This window comes from Stegostoma tigrinum, chromosome 18 (genome assembly GCF_030684315.1).
Source record: "Stegostoma tigrinum isolate sSteTig4 chromosome 18, sSteTig4.hap1, whole genome shotgun sequence".
Taxonomy (NCBI): Eukaryota; Metazoa; Chordata; class Chondrichthyes; order Orectolobiformes; family Stegostomatidae; genus Stegostoma; species Stegostoma tigrinum.
This window is the reverse complement of record NC_081371.1, coordinates 12,042,148-12,049,074: the sequence shown is the minus strand read 5'-3', so window position 1 is coordinate 12,049,074 and position 6,927 is coordinate 12,042,148.

Below are 6,927 nucleotides of genomic sequence, written 5' to 3'. Positions count from 1 at the left end.
ATCCTGGGCACTCCAGTGTTGAATATCCTGTATTTATTCATGTCTACATACCAAGCTTGCACCCTATTCATCTCTCTTTTCAAAGTCTCTCATTTTTCATCCATCGTTTGATCCACCAAAATGCATTTCCAATTAACCTGATTCAGTTCAACTTTTGGAGTCCTGAAATCTGCCCTTTTTTTAGCCTGCGATCTTAATGCTTGACTGATTTTTTAAAAAAATCATTTGTCAATTTGATATTGAACCTTAATTTTATTATGATCACTTCCCCTCACCACCCCACCACCCCAAAAATAATAAAAAAGTGCTTTCCCACTCCTGACATGCTCCACTTGGCCTGCCTCATTTCCCTGGACCAGATCCAACATAGCTCCCTCCCTGGTAGGACTGGAAATGTATTGTTGCACAAAGTTCACCTGCACACGTTGCAGGAATTTCTCCCCTTCTGTGCCCCACACCCTACTACCTCCTTCCCAGTCTACCCAGAGTAAATGAAATCACCAACCATCACAGCCCTTTTTGTCCTGCAGGTTTCCATAATCTACCCGCAAGTGCTCTCTCCTACTTTCCATGATTTGGAGATCTATTTTAAACAACCAACAAGGTCACCGTTCCTTTCCTGTTTCTCATCCCCAACAGATTCAAATTCAGCAACAGCAGCTCTTTCAACTGCTATGACACTATCTTTGACCAAACAGCTACACTTTTATTTTTTAGCCCACCCCGCTCCTCAGAACTTGAGATGTTAAGTATCTACTCCTGTTCCGGTCTGAGCCACGCTTCTGTCAATGTTACCATCACATATCCCCCAGAATGATTTCTACTTCTAGTTCCCCGGTTTTGTTCACTATGCTCTGTGGGTTTAATGCATCTTTAGATTAGATTAGATTCCCTACAGTGTGGAAACAGGGCCTTCGGCCCAACAAATCCACACCGCTCTTTGAAGCATCCCACCCAGACCTATCCCCAGATAACCCACATACCCCTGAACACTACAGGCAATTTAGCATGGCCAATCCACCCAACCTGCACATCTTTGGACTGTGGGAGGAAACCGGAGTACCCAGAGGAAACCCACACAGACATGGGGAGAATGTGCAAACTCCACACAGACAGTCGCCCGAGGCTGGAATCGAACCCGGGTCCCTGGCGCTGTGAGGCTGCAGTACTAACCATTGAGCCACCGTGCCGCTAACACTAATCTAATCTAACACTGCCCTGATCTCTTTCATGCTCACTGGGGCACGAGCATTTTTTCATTCGCTGTCAAAGCTCAAGCGTTCCCTCTCTTCCTTTTCTATGTTCCCAATTTTTTTCTCTTTTGCCCTCACTGATACTTCCAAAACTAGGCTCATTAGTCAACACACCCCTGCTTTCCAAGTTTAAATTCACCCTCACCACACTACTTTCTCAGTCAGGAGATTAGTTCCATTTCTGTTCAGGTAAAGCCCTTCTCTCTTTCAGCTTTCTCCTTTCCCAAAAAAAATCCACATGTCCCAACAATCTAAATCCCTCCCCTCTACATCTTCCCTAAAGTCACTCATTACCTCCCTGATCTGACTTTGCTAAATAGTGAAGCTCATTCACAAGCAGTATTTCTGCCTGGAGGCCCTGTGTTTGAACCTACTCCCTAACTCCTGATATTGATCCTGCAAATCCTCCAACCTGACACTCCCTATGTCTTTGGTGCCCACACATGAACTCAACCGTTGGCTCTTCACATTCCTTTCCAGAAATTCATCCAGCTGTTCCATTATATTCAGAATCCTTGCACCCAGGAGACAGCAGACCTTACAGGATTCACGATCACAGCTGCAGACTAGACTGTCTATCCCTCAAACTACTAAGTCAATAACTACTACCGCCACCCTTCTAATCTGCCTATCAGCCTTTCTTTCTTTTCCCAGGGCTGCCTCAGGACACCACTGTACTATGGTTTTCCCTAGAGTCATCCACCCTGACTCACTTGTTATTAAATACACATCTAAAAAGATAGACAGCTCCAAGTAGTCCTGCATTTCCTGGACTTAATATCACCCACTCACCTGTTATCTCTACACACCTCCTTGCCTGCCTACCATAATGGGGAGTGACTACCCTCTTGTAAGACTGTGCAATCTTTACTGATATATACTGCTGAGGATCTGCTGTTTCTAAGGCAACCAAATTTTCTCTCAGCCCCTTTGTTCTCTGAGAATAGACTTGGTAATGCCACGTTCTTAAAGCCTTGTCCCTTCATGCTTTGGCGGGAAGCTACTCAAGGAGTTGCATTAAGGTCCAAACAGGAAAATATACTGACATTACAAGCATTGATTATTTTGATCTGTAACGGCCTCTAGAACAAGCACCACCTTCATACTGATAAGGCAGATAAAGGAAACCTGTTATTACATCAACTATAAGATAATAAAATGTGAGGCTGGATGAACACAGCAGGCCAAGCAGCATCTCAGGAGCACAAAAGCTGACGTTTCGGGCCTAGACCCTTCATCAGAGAGGGATCTCTGATGAAGGGTCTAGGCCCGAAACGTCAGCTTTTGTGCTCCTGAGATGCTGCTTGGCCTGCTGTGTTCATCCAGCCTCACATTTTATTATCTTGGAATCTCCAGCATCTGCAGTTCCCATTATCTCTGATTACATCAACTATGTTATTTCTATTTGTTATCATTTCTGGAATAAAATTTGTTATGTCTTGATCAAGACCAATTATTTTTAAGGTTCCAAAAACCTAGATATTTACTGAAAAAAAATTATGAAGCCACAAGATTTACTGTTTGGATCAATAATTTTACCACACCAAAATTAAAGAGAAAACAGTATCTAATGACTCCCCTATCATGAAGAGTTAAAGACATTGGAAGTACAATAAACTCAATCACATAATCTAAATTCCTTACATACACTTTCAAACTATCATAAAAAACTTCCACCCTAATACTTATGTCAGATGCTTACCAAAAACTGGAAGATTAACTATTTGGTCTGAATATTGCACTGAAGATGCAAAGAGTGATTATTTCTTGGGCTTTGTTTATTTTTGAGAGATTTATAGGAAAAATCTGTCCCAAATGTCCCATGTTTGTAAAGTCCTCACTGAAATAAATTTCTCTACCATCCAAGTATAGTGGCCGCTTGTCAGAACTCTTGGTTCAAATAAGCTTTAATTTTGGAGTTTTGCATCTAAAACTCTCAATGTGCACTGTAAGACAACATCAGAAACTCAACCCACTAATAGCAGAATCCTTCACACAACAAATTTTAACTGTTTTATCCAAGATTCAATTAAACCCCTTCTTAAAGAATTTTTTCTTTCATTCCAGCGGTGCTAAACTACAACTGAAATGCCCCAAGATATGACAAGGAGGAACTTATTCACCCCAAAGTTAACCTCTCTGCTTTTGTTTAACTGTGGCAACTGAGTCACATGATAAATCACATGCCATCTCGGAAATTATCAAAAAAATTGTTTTCACAAAAATGCAGATCAAAAGGGTCAACCTAAAATTTAATTTTTTCTTCCAAATCTTCACACTTGCCACATTGGCTTTGTTGTCACGTCTAAAGAACAACAAATTGTACTTTCAGGTGCAAACTACTGAAGGTACTGGATCGTGTACTGAAAAAGAGAGGAAAAAAGAGTGCTGGAAACCACAGCAAGTCAGGCAGCATACGTGGAGAGGCAGCAAACTACCATTTTGAGTCCAGACGGCTCTTCATCGAAGCAGACTGTATTCATTTCTAAGTTATTCTCATTTAGCTCCTCTTATGCAATAATCATCCTAAGAGCTTCACTAGAGCATCACAAAACAAAACTCCACACTGAATCACATGAAAACATTATATTAGAGGCTGAAAACCTCCTAAATGGGTAAATTCCTAAATTCTGGAGTTCTCCCTCTCAGCAGTATGAGGCACAGTCACCACTGGTGGAGTTATTAAAACTCAGATGCTTAAAAGGAGGATTGTAGGGCACATTAGAGAGACGGAGGTGGCATGAGACCAGGAAGGGGGTGGAAGGGGATGAGACTGAGAGGGAGCGGAGGATGCGGCAGAGAGGGGGCGCAATTGAAATGAGACCAAATGAGAGATGAAAAGGGAGAAGGACGGGCAAAATCATGAGGATGAGTATTTTAAAAATTGAGGTGTTGCCTAACTGAGGGACAAATGTAGATCAGCAAGCACAGCACTAAGTGGAAAACAAAAACTGGAGTAAGGATGCGGGTTGCAGAGTTTTGGGCGATCTCATATTAATGGAGGGGGGGGGGATGTCTGAAGCCAACAAGTTCTGCAGTAGAATAGTAATCTCTAAACATAACAGAAGCATAGTTGAGAGTTTCAGCAGCACACGAGCTGATATATGGAGGATCTGGGTGATGTTAGGGAGGTGATTAAAAAAAAAAACGATCTCAAGATGATACACATTTGGTTGAAAGTCCTTTTTTCACTCCCCCCAAAAAATTCACTTATGGAAATGTGGATGCTGGCTAAGGTGGCCTTAACTGCCCATCCGTAATCGCCAGAGGACAATTTAAAAGTCAATCACATTGCTAAAGGCCTGGAGTTACATGTCAGCCAGACCAAGGGTATGAGTTTCCTCTGTAAAGGAACTTAGTCTGACACAAAGGTTACAAATGATCTAGTTCTAGCTCCAAAAGTCAGAGAGAGGGTTATAGACGGTAGTCTGCAGTTGGTAGTCCCTAACTTGGCTTGCCAGTACGGAACTGGCATATATAATACCAAGAGACATGGAGTCTTGGGAAAAATATTGTAAAATTAGGCTGTCGGTTTCCAGAACACCAAGAAAAGAAAGATTGGAGGTAATCAGGAAGGTTTGTAAAGAAAATTCTAATCAGAGAATCATCTCTCCTTGGAGTTCATGGCTGACAGACTCAAGGATGTTACAGTAAGAACAGTGCTGTTTACTGCTAAAAGGCGACATTCAGGCTGACTCTGGCATATTTTGTAATAAAAATGCTACAGAGCTGGAAAGTGGAATTTCATCTACAAGCTACTCCGTTAATTTATTTGTGAAGTACTTATGAGTCTACCATTCAAATATCAGGATGACTAATTCGCCAGATTATTGTATTTGGTTATATAAGAAAGTAATTACTATTTCAGACAAAGGTCACACTATCATAGAACTAGATACTGGCCAATAAGAATAAGCTTTACACGAAACAGCTAGTTTCAGTTCCTTGGGAGCCATGGTCTGCAAATGGAGAAACTATCTTGACCTGAGTCTAAGACTCAATCTTCAAGCATTGAGACATGGTGTAAACTATGGTTTCTTTACAGACAAATCCTGGAATTAATAACTATTTCTCTGGCTGCTTTACTTAATCTTTCAAATCATTGTTTTCTATCTCGTTAGAATATAACTAACATTTAAATCTTATTTGCTCCCTCAATATTTTCAGCTTGTTCTGACTCCTCAAATACATGCACCCCTTCACATCTCTATTTCTGCTCCTTAAATCAATTATACAGTTTCCAACTCTTTGATATGCCTTCTTCACAGCACCCCCGACCAGCATCCTACTTCTCCATGCTAGGAATTAATTTCTCTTCAGCCTTCCACCATTATACGATACTCCCTCACACTGATTTTCTTGGCTTTGTTCCTCAAAGTCTCCAAATCACTAGCCCTCTTTCGCAATCCTCAGATCAGTTCCTCCTTCTGTCCTTTGCAACAGGCACATGCTGAAATACTGTAATGCAGAGAACATCAGAATAATCGTAACGTAACATTGCTTACATTTGAACAACTATTGAGAACAAAAACAAGTGATGAAATAAGCCTGCCAAACAAGTTCAAAGATTCTGAGCTCATAAGGTCTTTTGCCTTTTCCAAATCAAGAGCAGGTAGAGGAAGGGAAGGTATGACGTTTAGTTATGATGCCTCAGAAGTAAAGCTTTTCCTGCCCACTAATTTGTGAACATACTAAAGAGAAATTTTGAAGAAAGCAAACTTTCTGTTTTATGGAGGGGGTTTACATTTGGGAATTCAGCTTGCAATCCGCACACAGTTGACAGTAACGATCATAGAATCCCTACAATGTGGAAACAAGGCCTTCGGCCCAACAAGTCCACACTGACCCATCCCTCTATAACCCACTTAATCTACATATCCCTCAGCACCATGGGCAATTTAGCATGGCCAATCCACCTAGTCTGCACATCTTTGGACTGTGGGAGAAAAGCAGAGCATCCGGAAGAAACCCTCACAGTCACAGGAGAACGTGCAAATTCCACACAGACAGTCGCCCAAGGGTGGAATTGAACCAGTGTTCCTGGCACTGAGGCAGCAATGCTAACCACTGAGTCACCATGCTGCCCCATTAAGTAAAATACCAACAGCTGGGTGTTAACTCTATATTTTGAGGAGGATGACAAAATTATGTTTTTATTTAAGGTATCAGTAAGACAAAGTTCTGGAGAAACTCAATGGGTCTGGCAACATCATGCTGAGGAAACACAGTTAAATGTCAAGTCAAGTATGTCTCGTGCTCTTTGGAAGAATTCAAGTTATTAATTAACTCAGTCTCTCTCTCCACAGATGCTGCTAAGCCTGTTGAGTTCCTCCACCACTAAGTTTTTATTTCAGATTTCCAGAATCTGCAGTATTTTATTTTTACTGATCCCTTTGTTTATTGGCAGATTTTCTTCCTTTCTGGTGGAGGTGGATGCTCTTTCTGGAGAGAACACATGCTAGTGGCTTCGTCCAGAAGCTAAGCTGGAAGCTATAATCTGGTACAGAACTGGCACCTTCAATTCACTGCAGTAACCACATTTCAAATTCAGAGTCTCAAATTGAAAATATTTCACTGCAAGTCTCCAAAGCCAAAGCCAATCTTTGCACTCAATTTACAAGTGATCAAATTTATGAAATTTGAGATGCTTCAAAAAAAAGCCACTCATAATTCC